This window comes from Ranitomeya imitator, chromosome 6 (assembly GCF_032444005.1).
Source record: "Ranitomeya imitator isolate aRanImi1 chromosome 6, aRanImi1.pri, whole genome shotgun sequence".
NCBI lineage: Eukaryota > Metazoa > Chordata > Amphibia > Anura > Dendrobatidae > Ranitomeya > Ranitomeya imitator.
In genome coordinates, this window is record NC_091287.1 from 570,170,714 (window position 1) to 570,190,751 (window position 20,038).

Genomic DNA, 20,038 nt, shown 5'->3' on the forward strand with positions numbered 1-20,038 from the left:
AGGTGGACTAGTAAAGTTATCTCTGAACTTCATTGTTCGGTGCTGGCCGGTCATCCAGGAATCTTTGGTACCAGGGAGTTGGTTGCTAGATCCTTCTGGTGGCCATCTCTGTCGCGGGATGTGCGTGCTTTTGTGCAGTCCTGTGGAATTTGTGCTAGGGCTAAGCCCTGCTGTTCACGTGCCAGTGGGTTGCTTTTGCCCTTGCCGGTCCCGAAGAGGCCTTGGACACATATTTCGATGGATTTCATTTCTGACCTTCCCGTTTCTCAAAAAATGTCGGTCATTTGGGTGGTCTGTGATCGCTTTTCTAAAATGGTCCATCTGGTGCCCTTGGTTAAATTGCCTTCCTCCTCTGATTTGGTGCCTTTGTTCTTCCAGCATGTGGTTCGTTTACATGGCATTCCTGAGAATATTGTTTCTGACAGAGGTTCCCAGTTTGTCTCGAGGTTCTGGCGAGCCTTTTGTGGTAGGATGGGCATTGACCTATCTTTCTCCTCGGCCTTCCATCCTCAGACTAATGGCCAGACCGAACGAACCAATCAGACCTTGGAAACATATCTGAGATGTTTTGTTTCCGCTGACCAGGATGATTGGGTGTCATTTTTGCCGTTGGCTGAGTTCGCCCTTAATAATCGGGCCAGCTCGGCTACCTTGGTCTCTCCATTTTTCTGCAATTCTGGGTTCCATCCTCGTTTCTCTTCAGGACAGGTTGAGTCTTCGGACTGTCCTGGTGTGGATTCTGTGGTGGACAGGTTGCAGCAGATCTGGACTCAGGTAGTGGACAATTTGACCTTGTCCCAGGAGAAGGCTCAGCTTTTCGCTAATCGCAGACGCCGTGTGGGACCCCGACTTCGTGTTGGGGATCTGGTTTGGTTATCTTCTCGTCATATTCCTATGAAGGTTTCCTCTCCTAAATTTAAACCTCGTTTTATTGGTCCGTATAGGATTTCTGAGATTCTCAATCCGGTGTCTTTTCGTCTGATCCTCCCAGACTCCTTTTCCATACATAATGTATTCCATAGGTCGTTGTTGAGGAGATACGTGGCACCTATGGTTCCATCTGTGGAGCCTCCTGCCCCTGTTTTGGTGGAGGGGGAATTGGAGTATATTGTGGAGAAGATTTTGGATTCTCGTGTCTCTAGACGGAAACTCCAGTATCTGGTCAAATGGAAGGGTTATGCTCAGGAAGATAATTCCTGGGTTTTTGCCTCTGATGTCCATGCCCCAGATCTTGTTCGTGCCTTTCATGTGGCTCATCCTGGTCGGCCTGGGGGTTCTGGTGAGGGTTCGGTGACCCCTCCTCAAGGGGGGGGTACTGTTGTGAATTCTGTGGCTGAATTCACTTCTGTGGTCACAAGTGGTATTGCAGTCTCTGGGCTTCCTCCCTCAGGTGTTTTGGTGAGCTCGTTGGCTGCCTTGCTATTTAGCTCCACCTGAGTCTGTCTTCCTTGCTCCTTGTCAATGTTCCAGTGTTGGATCTGAGCTACTGCATCTTTCCTTGGCCTGCTGCTCCGCTAGATAAGTGCTTCTAGTTTGTTTTCTGTTTTTTCTGTCCAGCTTGCTATTAACTTTTGCTGGAAGCTCTGAGAAGCAAAGGGGTGCACCGCCGTGCTGTTAGTTCGGCACGGTGGGTCTTTTTGCCCCTTTGCGTGGTTTTCGTTTTAGGGTTTTTTGTAGACTGCATAGTTCTCTTTGCTATCCTCGCTCTGTCTAGAATATCGGGCCTCACTTTGCTGAATCTATTTCATTCCTACGTTTGTCTTTTCATCTTGCTAACAGTCATTATATGTGGGGGGCTGCCTATTCCTTTGGGGTATTTCTCTGAGGTAAGTCAGGCTTGTATTTCTATCTTCAGGCTAGTCAGCTCCTCAGGCAGTGCCGAGTTGCATAGGTAGTGATAGGCGCAATCCACTGCTGCTTATAGTTGTGTGAGGATAGATCAGGTACTGCAGTCTACAGAGATTCCACGTCTCAGAGCTCGTCCTATTGTTTTTGGTTATTGCCAGATCTCTGTATGTGCGCTGATTACTGCACGCTGTGTTGCCTGATTGCCAGCCATAACACCAGCCACTTAGTATATTGCCCAGTAATGTAGTATATTGGCCAGTGACAAAGTAAAAAATAAACATATACTCACCTTAGTCCTGGCTCCTGTGTACGGTGCACGCGGCAGCTTCCGGTGCCAGGGTTGGTATGACTATGAGTGCAGGACCTGTGATGCAGTCGCGGTCACATGACAGTGACGTCATGGCAGGTCCTTCTAGCGCAGGCGCACAGGACCTGTGATGCAGTCGCGGTCACATGACCGTGACGTCATGGCAGGTCCTTCTCCCATAGCATCCTTAGCACCGGAACCTGCCGGCGGACAGGACGCGACGTCGGAGGGTGAGAATAAAGTTTTTTTTTTATATTATTATTATTTATAACATTACTGCGTACGCAGCATCAATAGTAAAAATTTGGTCACACAGGGTTAATAGCTGCGTAACCGGAATGCGTTACACTGCGCTCCGGTAACGCTGGCATTAACCCTGTGTGAGGGCTGACTAGATGACTGGAGGGGAGTATGGAGCGGGCACTGATTGCGGGGAGGAAAGAGCGGCCATATTGCTGCCGGACTGTGGCCGTCGCTGATTGGTCGTGGTAATGGTCGTGGGCGTTTTGCCACGACCAATCAGCGACTTGGATTCCATGACAGAGAGAGGCCGCGACCAATGAATATCCTTGACAGAAAGACAGACGGAAGTGACCCTTACACAATTATATAGTAGATAGACAGATAGAAGATTAGCCGTTAATTCATTTGTCGACTTCTGTAAAATCAATGCAGGAGCCAACAGGATAGGAGACATGTGTTACATACAGGAATTCCAAGCAGAATAGTTAGATATATAGATGTGTGTGACAAATATAATTAGTATATTGTGTGTGCAAATAAGGGGACATGTATGTAATTAATAAAAGAATCTTTTTGGGGGAAAAAATGGCATGGGCTACAGCGCAATTTTCTCTGCCAGAGAGGGAAGGCCAGCGACTGGGGGCAGATATTCATAGCCTAGGAAGGGACCATTAATATTTGCCCCCCTGGCTACAAACATCTGCCCGCAGCCACCCCAGAAATGGTGCAATGAAGCAGCTTAGCCCGGCTACGAGAACAGCTTCAGTGAATAGAGGTGAGGTCACTGATGCTGCGCTCCCTCACAGCCTGACCCGCACTGAACTCTTGAGCGTGGGAAAATGCCAGTTGATTTTCTCACGCTCAAGAGTTCATCTGAGTTCAGGCTGTGAGGAAGTGCAGACTCAGCAACGGCACCGCTCGCAGCATTTCATTCATTCACCAGTAGTTTGCAGCTAGGACGGTCACATTAGCACCGTCCTGGTTGCAAACTGTATATCCCCCAGATATGGATTACGGCGTGGGACAGAATGACGGACACGTATAGTATATTGTTGGTTTATTACTTTATGTTTATTACAGGAGTACGAGGGATTTGGGAAATTAGCAGATGTTGTAAGTATGGTTTAATTAAGAACAATAAACAATGAACCGCCGCGCAACCTGCCCTACCCTCTCCTAGTGTTTCATCACCTATCCACTGCAGACTGTGAACCCTCGCGGGCAGGGTCCTCCCTCCTTATGTACCCATGTGCCTGTTATCTGCTCATGTTTAATGTATTTGTCTATATTTGCCTCGTATTCACATGTAAAGCGCCATGGAATAAATGGCGCTATAAAAATGTATAATAATAATAATAATAATAATAATAATAAAGGAGTCTGTGTGTTTATTTCAAATAAAGGATTTTTTTAATGGGTGTCTGTTTTTTCTTTAACAATTCACTATATGGGGTTAGTAATGGGGGCATCTAATTGACGCATCTTCACTACTAACCTCGGGGTTGAGTAAAGGTGAAATCAACACCCCAGCTATTACTTCATATGCCACCGCTACAGGGCAGTGGGAAGAGCAAGCCTATGTGCCAGAATTGGCTTGTTTAACAGATGCGCCTTTCCTGGGGCGGCTGAGAGGTGCTGTTTGCAGCCTGGGGGAGGGGCACTATCCATGGCCCCTTCCTAGGCTACCAATAACAGCTCTCAGCTGTCTCCATAGCTATTGCTGACAAATTATAGTTGGCCCCCCACGCCATTTTTTCCCCATAAAATATCTTTTATTAATTACATACATGTCATACATACAGACAACCTCTTCATAACTATTTCACCTATTTTATGTTTTGCTGCAATGATGCTTTTTGGTGGACAATCCAATAAACCACTACATATTTTACAAGAAATATCATGACATTTTCTTTAGAGTATCGCATCTGGTAAGCAGTCCTAAATAGTGATGAGCGAATATACTCATTACTTGAGATTTCTCGAGCACGCTCCGGAGTCCTCCGAGTATTTTTTAGTGCTCGGAAATTTAGTTTTTATTGCCACAGCTGAATGATTTACTTCTGTTAGCCAGCATAAGTACATGTGGGGATTCCCTAGCAACCAGGCAACCCCCACATGTACTTTTGCTGGCTAGTAGCTGTAAAACATTCAGCTGCGGCAATAAAAACTAAATTTCCGAGCACTAAAAAATACTCGGAGGACACCCGAGCGTGCTTGAGAAATCTCAAGTAACGAGTATATTCGGTTATCACTAGTCGTAAAAATAAATAAATATACGAAATAAGTATATTTAACAGCTACACATAATCTCCGGTATATATCCTGTTTTCTCCATACATCTCTGCCACAATCTCCAGTATACACTGGGTGCAGAATTATTAGGCAAGTTGTATTTGGATCCCATGATACTTTTTATACATGTCGTCCTACTCCAAGCTGTTCAGACTTGAGAGCCAACTACCAATTTAGTAAATCAGGTGATGTGCATCTCTGTAATGAGGAGGGGTGTTGTCTAATGACATCAGAACCCTATATAAGGTGCGCTTAATTATTAAGCAACTTCCTTTCCTTTGGCAAAATGGGTCAGAAGAGAGATTTGACGGCTCTGAAAAGTCCAAAATTGTGAGATGTCTTGCAGAGGGATGCAGCAGTCTTCAAATTGCCAAACTTTAGAAGCGTGATCACCGAACAATCAAGTGTTTCATGGCAAATAGCCAACAGGGTTGCAAGAAGCGTGTTGGGCAAAAAAGGCGCAAAATAACTGCCCATGAATTGAGGAAAATCAAGCGTGAAGCTGCCAAGATGCCATTTGCCACCAGTTGTGTCATATTTCAGAGCTGCAACGTTACTGGAGTAACAAAAAGCACAAGGTGTGCGATACTCAGGGACACGGCCAAGATAAGGAAGGCTGAAAAACCACCACGAAGAAATATCTTAAGACTGACTTTTCAAAGGTTTTATGGACTGATGAAATGACAGTGACTCTTGATGGGCCGGATGGACGGGCCAGAGGCTGGATCAGTAAAGGGCAGAGAGCTCCACTCCGACTCAGACGCCAGCAAGGTGGAGGTGGGGTACTGGTATGGGCTGGGATCATCAAAGATGAACTTGTGGGACCTTCTCGGGTGGAGGATGGAGTGAAGCTCAACTCCCAGACCTGCTGCCAGTTTCTGGAAGACTTCTTCAAGCAGTGGTACAGGAAGAAGTCGGTATCGTTCAAGAAAAACATGATTTTCATGCAGGACAATGCTCCATCACATGCCTCCAACAACTCCACAGCGTGGCTGGCCAGTAAAGGTCTCAAAGAAGAACAAATAATGACATGGCCCCTTGTTCTCCTGATCTGAACCCCATAGAGAACCTGTGAGATCTACAGGGAGGGAGCACAGTCCACCTCTCGGAGCAGTGTCTGGAGGCTGTGGTGGCCGCTGCACCAATGTTGGCCGTAAACAGATCAAGCAACCGACAGAATCTATGGATGGAGGCTGCTGAGTCATCAGAAAGAAAGGGGGCTATGTTGGGCACTACTTTTTGGGGGTTTTGTTTTTGCATGTCAGAAATGTTTATTTCTAAATTTTGTGCAGTTATATTGGTTTACGTGGTGAAAATAAGCAAGTGAGATGGGAATATATTGGGTTTTTATTAAGTTGCCTAATAATTCTGCACAGTAATAGTTACCTGCACAAACAGATATCCTCCTAAGAGCCAAATCTAAAAAAAAAAACATTCCAACTTCCAAAAATATTAAGCTTTGATATTTACGAGTCTTTTGGGTTGAGAACATAGTTGCTGATCAATAATAAAAATAATCCTCTAAAATACAACTTGCCTAATAATTCTGCACACGGTGTATAACCTGTCTTGTCAATACATCTCTGCCCTAATCTCCTGATACCTCCCCACACATAACATCCAGTATATAACCTGTCCTCTCCATACATCTCTGCCCTAATCTCCTGATATCTCCCCACACATAACATCCAGTATATAACCTGTCCTCTCCATACATCTCTGCCCTAATCTCCTGATATCTCCCCACACATAACATCCAGTATATAACCTGTCCTCTCCATACATCTCTGTCCTAATCTCCTGATACCTCCCCACACATAACATCCAGTATATAACCTGTCCTCTCCATACATCTCTGTCCTAATCTCCTGATACCTCCCCACACATAACATCCAGTATATAACCTGTCCTCTCCATACATATCTGCTCTAATCTCCTGATATCTCCCACACATAATCTCCAGTATATAACCTGTCTTGTAAATACATCACTGTCCTAATCTCCTGATATCTCCCCACACATAATCTCCAGTATATAACCTGTCCTCTCCATACATCTCTGCCCTAATCTCCTGATACCTCCTCACACATAATCTCCAGTATATAACCTGTCCTCTCCATACATCTCTGCCCTAATCTCCTGATACCTCCCCACACATAATCTCCAGTATATAACCTGTCCTCTCCATACATCTGTCCTAATCTCCTGATATCTCCCCACACATAATCTCCAGTATATAACTTGTCCTCTCCATACATCTCTGTCCTAATCTCCTGAAATCTACCACACATAATCTCCAGTATATAACCTGTCTTGTAAATACATCTCTGCCCTAATCTCCTAATACCCCCCACACATAATCTCCAGTATATAACCTGTCCTCTCCATACATCTCTGCTCTAATCTCCTGATACCTCCCCACATAATCCTCAGAAATAAGAATACAGATAATAAATGGGAAATGTTTAAGAACATCCTAAATAGGCAGTGTAAGCGGTTTATACCTTGTGGGAATAAAAGGACTAGAAAAAGGAAAAACCCAATGTGGCTAAACAAAGAAGTAAGACAGGCAATTAACAGTAAAAAGAAAGCATTTGCACTACTAAAGCAGGATGGCACCATTGAAGCTCTAAAAAACTATAGGGAGAAAAATACTTTATCTAAAAAACTAATTAAAGCTGCCAAAAAGGAAACAGAGAAGCACATTGCTAAGGAGAGTAAAACTAATCCCAAACTGTTCTTCAACTATATCAATAGTAAAAGAATAAAAACTGAAAATGTAGGCCCCTTAAAAAATAGTGAGGAAAGAATGGTTGTAGAGGACGAGGAAAAAGCTAACATATTAAACACCTTCTTCTCCACGGTATTCACGGTGGAAAATGAAATGCTAGGTGAAATCCCAAGAAACAATGAAAACCCTGTATTAAGGGTCACCAATCTAACCCAAGAAGAGGTGCGAAACCGGCTAAATAAGATTAAAATAGATAAATCTCCGGGTCCGGATGGCATACACCCACGAGTACTAAGAGAACTAAGTAATGTAATAGATAAACCATTATTTCTTATTTTTAGGGACTCTATAGCGACAGGGTCTGTTCCGCAGGACTGGCGCATAGCAAATGTGGTGCCAATATTCAAAAAGGGCTCTAAAAGTGAACCTGGAAATTATAGGCCAGTAAGTCTAACCGCTATTGTTGGTAAAATATTTGAAGGGTTTCTGAGGGATGTTATTCTGGATTATCTCAATGAGAATAACTGTGTAACTCCATATCAGCATGGGTTTATGAGAAATCGCTCCTGTCAAACCAATCTAATCAGTTTTTATGAAGAGGTAAGCTATAGACTGGACGACGGTGAGTCATTGGACGTGGTATATCTCGATTTTTCCAAAGCGTTTGAGACCGTGCCGCACAAGAGGTTGGTACACAAAATGAGAATGCTTGGTCTGGGGGAAAATGTGTGTAAATGGGTTAGTAACTGGCTTAGTGATAGAAAGCAGAGGGTGGTTATAAATGGTATAGTCTCTAACTGGGTCGCTGTGACCAGTGGGGTACCGCAGGGGTCAGTATTGGGACCTGTTCTCTTCAACATATTCATTAATGATCTGGTAGAAGGTTTACACAGTAAAATATCGATATTTGCAGATGATACAAAACTATGTAAAGCAGTTAATACAAGAGAAGATAGTATTCTGCTACAGATGGATCTGGATAAGTTGGAAACTTGGGCTGAAAGGTGGCAGATGAGGTTTAACAATGATAAATGTAAGGTTATACACATGGGAAGAAGGAATCAATATCACCATTACACACTGAACGGGAAACCACTGGGTAAATCTGACAGGGAGAAGGACTTGGGGATTCTAGTTAATGATAAACTTACCTGGAGCAGCCAGTGCCAGGCAGCAGCTGCCAAGGCAAACAGGATCATGGGGTGCATTAAAAGAGGTCTGGATACACATGATGAGAGCATTATACTGCCTCTGTACAAATCCCTAGTTAGACCGCACATGGAGTACTGTGTCCAGTTTTGGGCACCGGTGCTCAGGAAGGATATAATGGAACTAGAGAGAGTACAAAGGAGGGCAACAAAATTAATAAAGGGGATGGGAGAACTACAATACCCAGATAGATTAGCGAAATTAGGATTATTTAGTCTAGAAAAAAGACGACTGAGGGGCGATCTAATAACCATGTATAAGTATATAAGGGGACAATACAAATATCTCGCTGAGGATCTGTTTATACCAAGGAAGGTGACGGGCACAAGGGGGCATTCTTTGCGTCTGGAGGAGAGAAGGTTTTTCCACCAACATAGAAGAGGATTCTTTACTGTTAGGGCAGTGAGAATCTGGAATTGCTTGCCTGAGGAGGTGGTGATGGCGAACTCAGTCGAGGGGTTCAAGAGAGGCCTGGATGTCTTCCTGGAGCAGAACAATATTGTATCATACAATTATTAGGTTCTGTAGAAGGACGTAGATCTGGGGATTTATTATGATGGAATATAGGCTGAACTGGATGGACAAATGGCTTTTTCCGGCCTTACTATGTATAATCTCCGGTATATAACCTGTCTTCTCCATACATCTCTGCCCTAATCTCCTGATATCTCCCCACACATAACATCCAGTATATAACCTGTCCTCTCCATACATCTCTGCCCTAATCTCCTGATATCTCCCCACACATAACATCCAGTATATAACCTGTCCTCTCCATACATCTCTGCCCTAATCTCCTGATATCTCCCCACACATAACATCCAGTATATAACCTGTCCTCTCCATACATCTCTGCCCTAATCTCCTGATATCTCCCCACACATAACATCCAGTATATAACCTGTCCTCTCCATACATCTCTGCCCTAATCTCCTGATATCTCCCCACACATAACATCCAGTATATAACCTGTCCTCTCCATACATCTCTGCCCTAATCTCCTGATACCTCCCCACACATAATCTCTAGTATATAACCTGTCCTCTCCATACATCTCTGCCCTAATCTCCTGATATCTCCCCACACATAACATCCAGTATATAACCTGTCCTCTCCATACATCTCTGCCCTAATCTCCTGATATCTCCCCACACATAATCTCCAGTATATAACCTGTCCTCTCCATACATCTCTGCCCTAATCTCCTGATACCTCCCCACACAATCTCCAGTGTATAACCTAATATATTCCCCTCACTACAGGGTGTAATGACCCCGCCGTCCCCTCACTACAGGGAGTAATGACCCTGCCGTCCCCTCACTACAGGGAGTAATGACCCCGCCGTCCCCTCACTACAGGTAGTAATGACCCCACCGTCCCCTCACTACAGGGAGTAATGACCCCGCCGTCCCCTCACTACAGAGAATAATTACCCCGCCGTCCCCTCACTACAGGGCTTAATAATTACGCCGTTCTCTCACTACAGGGAGTAATGACCCCGCCGTCCCCTCACTACAGGGAGTAATGACCCCGCCCCCTCACTACAGGGAGTAATGACCCCGCCCCCTCACTACAGGGAGTAGTGACCCCGCCCCCTCACTACAGGGAGTAATGACCCCGCCGTCCCCTCACTACAGGGAGTAATGACCCCGCCGTCCCCTCACTACAGGGAGTAATGACCCCGCCGTCCCCTCACTATAGAGTGTAGTAACACGCAGTATAAGTATGTGAACCCCCAGCAAGTAATGGGGCTCTATAGAAAATCCTGAGAGCTCAGTCTCCGCGATCCCCCCAAATCTGAATCATGACAGTGGTCATAGGCTGAGTGCCAGACCCCACTCACCATCGTCCGGCATTGTCAGATCTATGGGGGTCCGCAGTTATCACTGACATCAGAGGCTCCTCCTGTACATGGAAAATGGAGACGTTACAACAGGTCGGAGATTATAACCATCAAGTAGCAGAAACGAATTGGCTGAGATACAATGTATCCCATATAGAGGAGGCCGCACCCAGCACTAATGTCCTGCAGATGAGATACAATGTACCCCATGTAGAGGAGGCCGCACCCAGCACTAATGTCCTGAAGATGAGATACAATGTACCCCATGTAGAGGAGGCCGCACCCAGCACTAATGTCCTGCAGATGAGATACAATGTACCCCATGTAGAGGAGGCCGCACCCAGCACTAATGTCCTGCAGATGAGATACAATGTACCCCATGTAGAGGAGGCCGCACCCAGAACTAATGTCCTGCAGATGAGATACAATGTATCCCATGTAGAGGAGGCCGCACCAAGCACTAATGTCCTGCAGATGAGATACAATGTACCCCATGTAGAGGAGGCCTGTTATGATTAGTTAATTCAGTACCACAATGGACATAGAAGTCAGCGCACATACAGTGACCTGACAACAACCCAAAAACATAGAACGAGCTCTGAGACGTGGGAACTCTGCTGACCGCAATCCCTAATCCTCTCCAACCACACTAGAGGCAGCCGTGGATTGCACCTAACGCTCCCTATGCAACTCGGCACAGCCTGAGAAACTAACTAGCCTGAAGATAGAAAATAAGCCTACCTTGCCTCAGAGAAATACCCCAAAGGAAAAGGCAGCCCCCCACATATAATGACTGTGAGTTAAGATGAAAAGACAAACGTAGAGATGAAATAGATTTAGCAAAGTGAGGCCCGACTTTCTGAACAGAGCGAGGATAGGAAAGGTAACTTTGCGGTCAACACAAAACCCTACAAACAACCACGCAAAGGGGGCAAAAAGACCCTCCGTACCGACTAATGGCACGGAGGTACACCCTCTGCGTCCCAAAGCTTCCAGCAAGCAAGAAAAACCAAAAATGCAAGCTGGACAGAAAAAACAGCAAACAAAAATAACACAAGCGAAACTTAGCTATGCAGAGCAGCAGGCCACAGGAACGATCCAGGAGGAAGCAAGTCCAATACTAGAACATTGACTGGAGGCCAGGATCAAAGCACTAGGTGGAGTTAAATAGAGCAGCACCTAACGACTTCACCACATCACCTGAGGAAGGAAACTCAGAAGCCGCAGTACTACTCTCCTCCACCAACGGAAGCTCATAGAGAGAATCAGCCGAAGTACCACTTGTGACCACAGGAGGGAGCTCTGCAACAGAATTCACAACAGAGGCCGCACCCAGCACTAATGTCCTGCAGATGAGATACAATGTACCCCATGTAGAGGAGGCCGCACCCAGCACTAATGTCCTGCAGATGAGATACAATGTACCCCATGTAGAGGAGGTCGCACCCCAGCACTAATGTCCTGCAGATGAGATACAATGTATCCCATGTAGAGGAGGCCGCACCAAGCACTAATGTCCTGCAGATGAGATACAATGTATCCCATGTAGAGGCCGCACCCAGCACTAATGTCCTGCAGATCAGATACAGTGTATCCCATGTAGAGGAGGTCGCACCCAGCACTAATGTCCTGCAGATGAGATACAATGTATCCCATGTAGAGGAGGCCGCACCCAGCACTAATGTCCTGCAGATGAGATACAGTGTATCCCATGTAGAGGAGGCCGCACCCAGCACTAATGTACTGCAGATGAGATACAGTGTATCCCATGTAGAGGAGGCCGCACCCAGCACTAATGTCCTGCAGATGAGATACAGTGTATCCCATGTAGAGGAGGCCGCACCCAGCACTAATGTCCTGCAGATCAGATACAGTGTATCCCATGTAGAGGAGGGCGCACCCAGCACTAATGTCCTGCAGATGAGATACAGTGTATCCATGTAGAGGAGGCCGCACCCAGCACTAATGTCCTGCAGATGAGATACAATGTACCCCATGTAGAGGAGGCCGCACCCAGCACTAATGTCCCGCAGATGAGATACAGTGTATCCCATGTAGAGGAGGCCGCACCCAGCACTAATGTCCCGCAGATGAGATACAGTGTATCCCATGTAGAGGAGGCCGCACCCAGCACTAATGTCCTGCAGATCAGATACAATGTATCCCATGTAGAGGAGGCCGCACCCAGCACTAATGTCCTGCAGATGAGATACAATGTACCCCATGTAGAGGAGGGCGCACCCAGCACTAATGTCCTGCAGATGAGATACAATGTACCCCATGTAGAGGAGGCCGCACCCAGCACTAATGTCCTGCAGATGAGATACAATGTATCCCATGTAGAGGAGGCCGCACCCAGCACTAATGTCCTGCAGATGAGATACAGTGTATCCCATGTAGAGGAGGCCGCACCCAGCACTAATGTCCTGCAGATGAGATACAATGTACCCCATGTAGAGGAGGCCGCACGCAGCACTAATGTCCTGCAGATGAGATACAATGTACCCCATGTAGAGGAGGCCGCACGCAGCACTAATGTCCTGCAGATGAGATACAATGTATCCCATGTAGAGGAGGCCGCACCCAGCACTAATGTCCCGCAGATGAGATACAGTGTATCCCATGTAGAGGAGGCCGCACCCAGCACTAATGTCCTGCAGATGAGATACAGTGTATCCCATGTAGAGGAGGCCGCACCAAGCACTAATGTCCTGCAGATGAGATACAGTGTATCCCATGTAGAGTATTTGGGGTGTGGGGGGAGGTGCGGTATTTGGGGTATGGGGGGAGGTGCGGTATTTGGGGTATGGGGGGAGGTGCGGTATTTGGGGTATGGGGGGAGGTGCGGTATTTGGGGTATGGGGGGAGGTGCGGTATTTGGGGTGTGGGGGGAGGTGCGGTATTTGGGGTATGGGGGGAGGTGCGGTATTTGGGGTATGGGGGGAGGTGCGGTATTTGAGGTGGGGGCAGGTGCGGTAATTGGTGTGAGGGGAGGTGCGGTATTTGGGGTATGGGGGGAGGTGCGGTATTTGGGGTGTGGGGGGAGGTGCGGTATTTGGGGTGTGGGGGGAGGTGCGGTATTTGGGGTGTGGGGGGAGGTGCGGTAATTGGGGTGCGAGGGGAGGTGCGGTATTTGGGGTGTGGAGGGAGGTGCGGTAATTGGGGTGTGGGGGGAGGTGCGGTAATTGGGGTGTGGGGGGGAGGTGCGGTAATTGGTGTGAGGGGAGGTGCGGTATTTGGGGTATGGGGGGAGGTGCGGTATTTGGGGTGTTGGGGGAGGTGCGGTATTTGGGGTGTGGGGGGGAGGTGCGGTAATTGGGGTGCGGGGGGAGGTGCGGTATTTGGGGTGTGGAGGGAGGTGCGGTAATTGGGGTGGGGGGAGGTGCGGTATTTGGGGTGTGGGGGGGAGGTGCGGTATTTGGGGTGTGGGGGGGAGGTGCGGTATTTGGGGTGTGGGGGGAGGTGCGGTATTTGGGGTGTGGGGGGAGGTGCGGTATTTGGGGTGGGGGGAGAGATGCGGTATTTGGGGTGTGTGGGGGAGGTGCGGTATTTGAGGTGGGGGGGGGAGATAACATAGTAACATAGTTAGTAAGGCCGGAAAAAGCCATTTGTCCATCCAGTTCAGCCTATATTCCATCATAATAAATCCCCAGATCTACGTCCTTCTACAGAACCTAATAATTGTATGATACAATATTGTTCTGCTCCAGGAAGACATCCAGGCCTCTCTTGAACCCCTCGACTGAGTTCGCCATCACCACCTCCTCAGGCAAGCAATTCCAGATTCTCACTGCCCTAACAGTAAAGAATCCTCTTCTATGTTGGTGGAAAAACCTTCTCTCCTCCAGACGCAAAGAATGCCCCCTTGTGCCCGTCACCTTCCTTGGTATAAACAGATCCTCAGCGAGATATTTGTATTGTCCCCTTATATACTTATACATGGTTATTAGATCGCCCCTCAGTCGTCTTTTTTCTAGACTAAATAATCCTAATTTCGCTAATCTATCTGGGTATTGTAGTTCTCCCATCCCCTTTATTAATTTTGCTGCCCTCCTTTGTACTCTCTCTAGTTCCATTATATCCTTCCTGAGCACCGGTGCCCAAAACTGGACACAGTACTCCATGTGCGGTCTAACTAGGGATTTGTACAGAGGCAGTATAATGCTCTCATCATGTGTATCCAGACCTCTTTTAATGCACCCCATGATCCTGTTTGCCTTGGCAGCTGCTGCCTGGCACTGGCTGCTCCAGGTAAGTTTATCATTAACTAGGATCCCCAAGTCCTTCTCCCTGTCAGATTTACCCAGTGGTTTCCCGTTCAGTGTGTAATGGTGACATTGATTCCTTCTTCCCATGTGTATAACCTTACATTTATCATTGTTAAACCTCATCTGCCACCTTTCAGCCCAAGTTTACAACTTATCCAGATCCATCTGTGCGGTATTTGGGGTGGGGGGGGAGGTGCGGTATTTGGGGTGTGGGGGGACGTGCGGTATTTGGGGTGGGGGGGGAGGTGCGGTATTTGGGGTGTGGGGGGACGTGCGGTATTTGAGATGTGGGGGAGGTGCGGTATTTGGGGTGCGGGATGAGGTGCGGTATTTGAGATGTGTGGGTGAGGTGCGGTATTTGGGGTGGGGGGAGAGGTGCGGTATTTGGGGTGTGGGGGGGAGGTGCGGTATTTGGGGTGTGGGGGGGAGGTGCGGTATTTGGGGTGTGGGGGGGAGGTGCGGTATTTGGGGTGGGGGGAGAGGTGCGGTATTTGGGGTGTGGGGGGGAGGTGCGGTATTTGGGGTGTGGGGGAGAGCTGCGGTATTTGGGGTGGGGGGAGAGGTGCGGTATTTGGGGTGGGGGGGGAGGTGCGGTATTTGGGGTGGGGGGAGAGGTACGGTATTTGGGGTGTGGGGGGGAGGTGCGGTATTTCGGGTGTGTGGGGGAGGTGCGGTATTTGGGGTGCGGGGGGAGGTGCGGTATTTGGGGTGGGGGGAGGTGCGGTATTTGGGGTGTGGGGGAGAGGTGCGGTATTTGGGGTGTGGGGGGGAGGTGCGGTATTTGGGGTGGGGGGAGAGGTGCGGTATTTGGGGTGTGTGGGGGAGGTGCGGTATTTGGGGTGGGGGGAGAGGTGCGGTATTTGGGGTGTGGGGGGGAGGTGCGGTATTTGGGGTGGGGGGAGAGGTGCGGTATTTGGGGTGTGGGGGGGAGGTGCGGTATTTGGGGTGGGGGGAGAGGTGCGGTATTTGGGGTGGGGGGAGAGGTGCGGTATTTGAGGTGGGGGGGAGAGGTGCGGTATTTGAGGTGGGGGGGAGAGGTGCGGTATTTGGGGTGTGGGGGGAGGTGCGGTATTTGGGGTGGGAGGAGGTGCGGTATTTGGGGTGGGGGGGAGGTGCGGTATTTGGGGTGTGGGGGGGAGGTGCGGTATTTGGGGTGGGGGGGAGGTGCGGTATTTGGGGTGTGGGGGGGAGGTGCGGTATTTGGGGTGGGGGGGAGGTGCGGTATTTGGGGTGGGGGGGGGAGGTGCGGTATTTGGGGTGGGGGAGGTGCGGTATTTGGGGTGGGGGGAGGTGCGGTATTTGGGGTGGGGGGGGAGGTGCGGTATTTGGGGTGGGGGAGGTGCGGTATTTGGGGTGGGGGGAGGTGCGGTATTTGGGGTGGGGGAAGAGGTGCGGTATTTGGGGTGGGGGAAGAGGTGCGGTATTTGGGGTGGGGGGGGAGGTGCGGTATTTGGGGTGGGGGGGGAGGTGCGGTATTTGGGGTGTGGGGGGAGAGGTGCGGTATTTGGGGTGGGGGGGGGGGTGCGGTATTTGGGGTGGGGGAGGTGCGGTATTTGGGGTGGGGGGAGGTGCGGTATTTGGGGTGGGGGGGGAGGTGCGGTATTTGGGGTGGGGGAGGTGCGGTATTTGGGGTGTGGGGAGGTGCGGTATTTGGGGTGGGGGGGGAGGTGCGGTATTTGGGGTGGGGGAGGTGCGGTATTTGGGGTGGGGGGAGGTGCGGTATTTGGGGTGGGGGAAGAGGTGCGGTATTTGGGGTGGGGGAAGAGGTGCGGTATTTGGGGTGGGGGAAGAGGTGCGGTATTTGGGGTGGGGGGGGAGGTGCGGTATTTGGAGTGGGGGGGAGGTGCGGTATTTGGGGTGGGGGAGGTGCGGTATTTGGGGTGTGGGGGGGAGGTGCGGTATTTGGGGTGTGGGGGGAGGTGCGGTATTTGGGGTGGGGGAGGTGCGGTATTTGGGGTGTGGGGGGGAGGTGCGGTATTTGGGGTGTGGGGGGAGAGGTGCGGTATTTGGGGTGTGGGGGGAGGTGCGGTATTTGGGGTGTGGGGGGGAGGTGCGGTATTTGGGGTGTGGGGGGAGAGGTGCGGTATTTGGGGTGGGGGGGAGGTGCGGTATTTGGGGTGTGGGGGGAGAGGTGCGGTATTTGGGGTGTGGGGGGGAGGTGCGGTATTTGGGGTGGGGGAGGTGCGGTATTTGGGGTGTGGGGGGAGAGGTGCGGTATTTGGGGTGGGGGGGGAGGTGCGGTATTTGGGGTGTGGGGGGAGAGGTGCGGTATTTGGGGTGGGGGGGGAGGTGCGGTATTTGGGGTGGGGGAGGTGCGGTATTTGGGGTGGGGGGAGGTGCGGTATTTGGGGTGGGGGAAGAGGTGCGGTATTTGGGGTGGGGGAAGAGGTGCGGTATTTGGGGTGGGGGAAGAGGTGCGGTATTTGGGGTGGGGGGGGAGGTGCGGTATTTGGAGTGGGGGGGAGGTGCGGTATTTGGGGTGGGGGAGGTGCGGTATTTGGGGTGTGGGGGGGAGGTGCGGTATTTGGGGTGTGGGGGGGAGGTGCGGTATTTGGGGTGTGGGGGGAGGTGCGGTATTTGGGGTGTGGGGGGGAGGTGCGGTATTTGGGGTGTGGGGGGAGAGGTGCGGTATTTGGGGTGGGGGGGAGGTGCGGTATTTGGGGTGTGGGGGGGAGGTGCGGTATTTGGGGTGTGGGGGGGAGGTGCGGTATTTGGGGTGTGGGGGGAGGTGCGGTATTTGGGGTGTGGGGGGGAGGTGCGGTATTTGGGGTGTGGGGGGAGAGGTGCGGTATTTCGGGTGGCACATCCGGGCACCGGGAAGCTGTTACCTCAGATTTTCGCTTCCAGTTGCATCGCGTCTTGTTGTCATAGGAACGGACACTGATTGGGCGGAGCTTTATTGGTCGGTCTGGGCGTGTGACGTCATGGGGCGTGGTTATTCACCGCTATCGGATCTCCTCTTCATTGCAGCTGGAATAAAGGACGGAGGGGGCGGAGCAGCAGTGGGTGGAGGGGGCGGAGCAGCAGTAGGTGGAGGGGGCGGAGCAGCAGTGGGTGGAGGGGGCGGTCTCCAGGTATGGGGGGAGCAGCAGTGGGTGGACAGGGTGGTCTCCAGGTATGGGGGAGCAGTGGGTGGACAGGGTGGTCTCTAGGTATGGGGGAGCAGCAGTGGGTGGACAGGGTGGTCTCCAGGTATGGGGGGAGCAGTGGGTGGACAGGGTGGTCTGCAGGTATGGGGGGAGCAGTGGGTGGACAGGGTGGTCCCCAGGTATGGGGGAGCAGCAGTGGGTGGACAGGGCGGTCTCCAGGTATGGGGGAGCAGTAGGTGGACAGTGCGGTCTCCAGGTATGGGGGAGCAGCAGTGGGTGGACAGGGCGGTCTCCAGGTATGGGGGAGCAGTGGGTGGACAGGGTGGTCTCTAGGTATGGGGGAGCAGCAGTGGGTGGACAGGGCGGTCTCCAGGTATGGGGGGAGCAGTGGGTGGACAGGGCGGTCTCCAGGTATGGGGGAGCAGTGGGTGGACAGGGCGGTCTCCAGGTATGGGGGGAGCAGTGGGTGGACAGGGCGGTCTCCAGGTATTGGGGAGCAGTGGGTGGACAGGGTGGTCTCCAGGTATGGGGGAGCAGCAGTGGGTGGACAGGGCGGTCTCCAGGTATGGGGAGCAGCAGTGGGTGGACAGGGCGGTCTCCAGGTATGGGGGGAGCAGTGGGTGGACAGGGCGGTCTCCAGGTATTGGGGAGCAGTGGGTGGACAGGGTGGTCTCCAGGTATGGGGGAGCAGCAGTGGGTGGACAGGGCGGTCTCCAGGTATGGGGAGCAGCAGTGGGTGGACAGGGTGGTCTCCAGGTATGGGGGAGCAGTGGGTGGACAGGGCGGTCTCCAGGTATGGAGGAGCAGCAGTGGGTGGACAGGGTGGTCTCCAGGTATGGGGGGAGCAGCAGTGGATGGACAGGGTGGTCTCCAGGTATGGGGGAGCAGTGGGTGGACAGGGTGGTCTCTAGGTATGGAAGAGCAGCAGTGGGTGGACAGGGTGGTCTCCAGGTATGGGGGGAGCAGCAGTGGATGGACAGGGCGGTCTCCAGGTATGGGGGGAGCAGCAGTGGGTGGACAGGGTGGTCTCCAGGTATGGGGGAGCAGTGGGTGGACAGGGTGGTCTCTAGGTATGGGGGAGCAGCAGTGGGTGGACAGGGTGGTCTCCAGGTATGGGGGAGCAGTGGGTGGACAGGGTGGTCTCTAGGTATGGGGGAGCAGCAGTGGGTGGACAGGGTGGTCTCCAGGTATGGGGGAGCAGCAGTGGGTGGACAGGGTTGTCTCCAGGTATGGGGGAGCAGTGGGTGGACAGGGCGGTCTCCAGGTATGGGGGAGCAGTGGGTGGACAGGGTGGTCTCTAGGTATGGGGGAGCAGCAGTGGGTGGACAGGGTGGTCTCCAGGTATGGGGGAGCAGCAGTGGGTGGACAGGGTTGTCTCCAGGTATGGGGGAGCAGTGGGTGGACAGGGTGGTCTCCAGGTATGGGGGGAGCAGTGGGTGGACAGGGTGGTCTCCAGGTATGGGGGGAGCAGTGGGTGGACAGGGTGGTCTCCAGGTATGGGGGGAGCAGCAGTGGATGGACAGGGCGGTCTCCAGGTATGGGGGGAGCAGCAGTGGGTGGACAGGGCGGTCTCCAGGTATGGGGGAGCAGTGGGTGGACAGGGCGGTCTCCAGGTATGGGGGAGCAGTGGGTGGACAGGGTGGTCTCTAGGTATGGGGGAGCAGCAGTGGGTGGACAGGGTGGTCTCCAGGTATGGGGGGAGCAGTGGGTGGACAGGGCGGTCTCCAGGTATGGGGGAGCAGTGGGTGGACAGGGTGGTCTCTACGTATGGGGCAGCAGCAGTGGGTGGACAGGGCGGTCTCCAGGTATGGGGGGAGCAGTGGGTGGACAGGGCGGTCTCCAGGTATGGGGGAGCAGCAGTGGGTGGACAGGGTGGTCTGCAGGTATGGGGGAGCAGTGGGTGGACAGGGTGGTCTCCAGGTATGGGGGGAGCAGCAGTGGGTGGACAGGGTGGTCTCCAGGTATGGGGGGAGCAGTGGGTGGACAGGGTGGTCTCCAGGTATGGGGGAGCAGTGGGTGGACAGGGTGGTCTGCAGGTATGGGGGAGCAGTGGGTGGACAGGGTGGTCTCCAGGTATGGGGGGAGCAGCAGTGGGTGGACAGGGTGGTCTCCAGGTATGGGGGAGCAGTGGGTGGACAGGGTGGTCTCCAGGTATGGGGGGAGCAGCAGTGGGTGGACAGGGTGGTCTCCAGGTATGGGGGGAGC

The 20,038-nt window shown here is 51.5% G+C and overlaps 1 protein-coding gene across 1 annotated transcript in view; it reads right to left on the minus strand.

The window, feature by feature from the left end:
* WDR97 (WD repeat domain 97) overlaps positions 1–17,603 on the minus strand; it is a 519,753-nt gene extending 502,150 nt beyond the window's left edge. Inside the window, exons 1-2 of the mRNA XM_069732096.1 lie at positions 17,573–17,603; positions 10,477–10,538 (exon numbers count right to left, since the gene is read on the minus strand). The gene's annotated coding sequence lies outside the window, so the exon portion shown is untranslated. The remainder of the gene's footprint in view (positions 1–10,476; positions 10,539–17,572) is intronic.
* Positions 17,604–20,038: the final 2,435 nt, after the last annotated feature.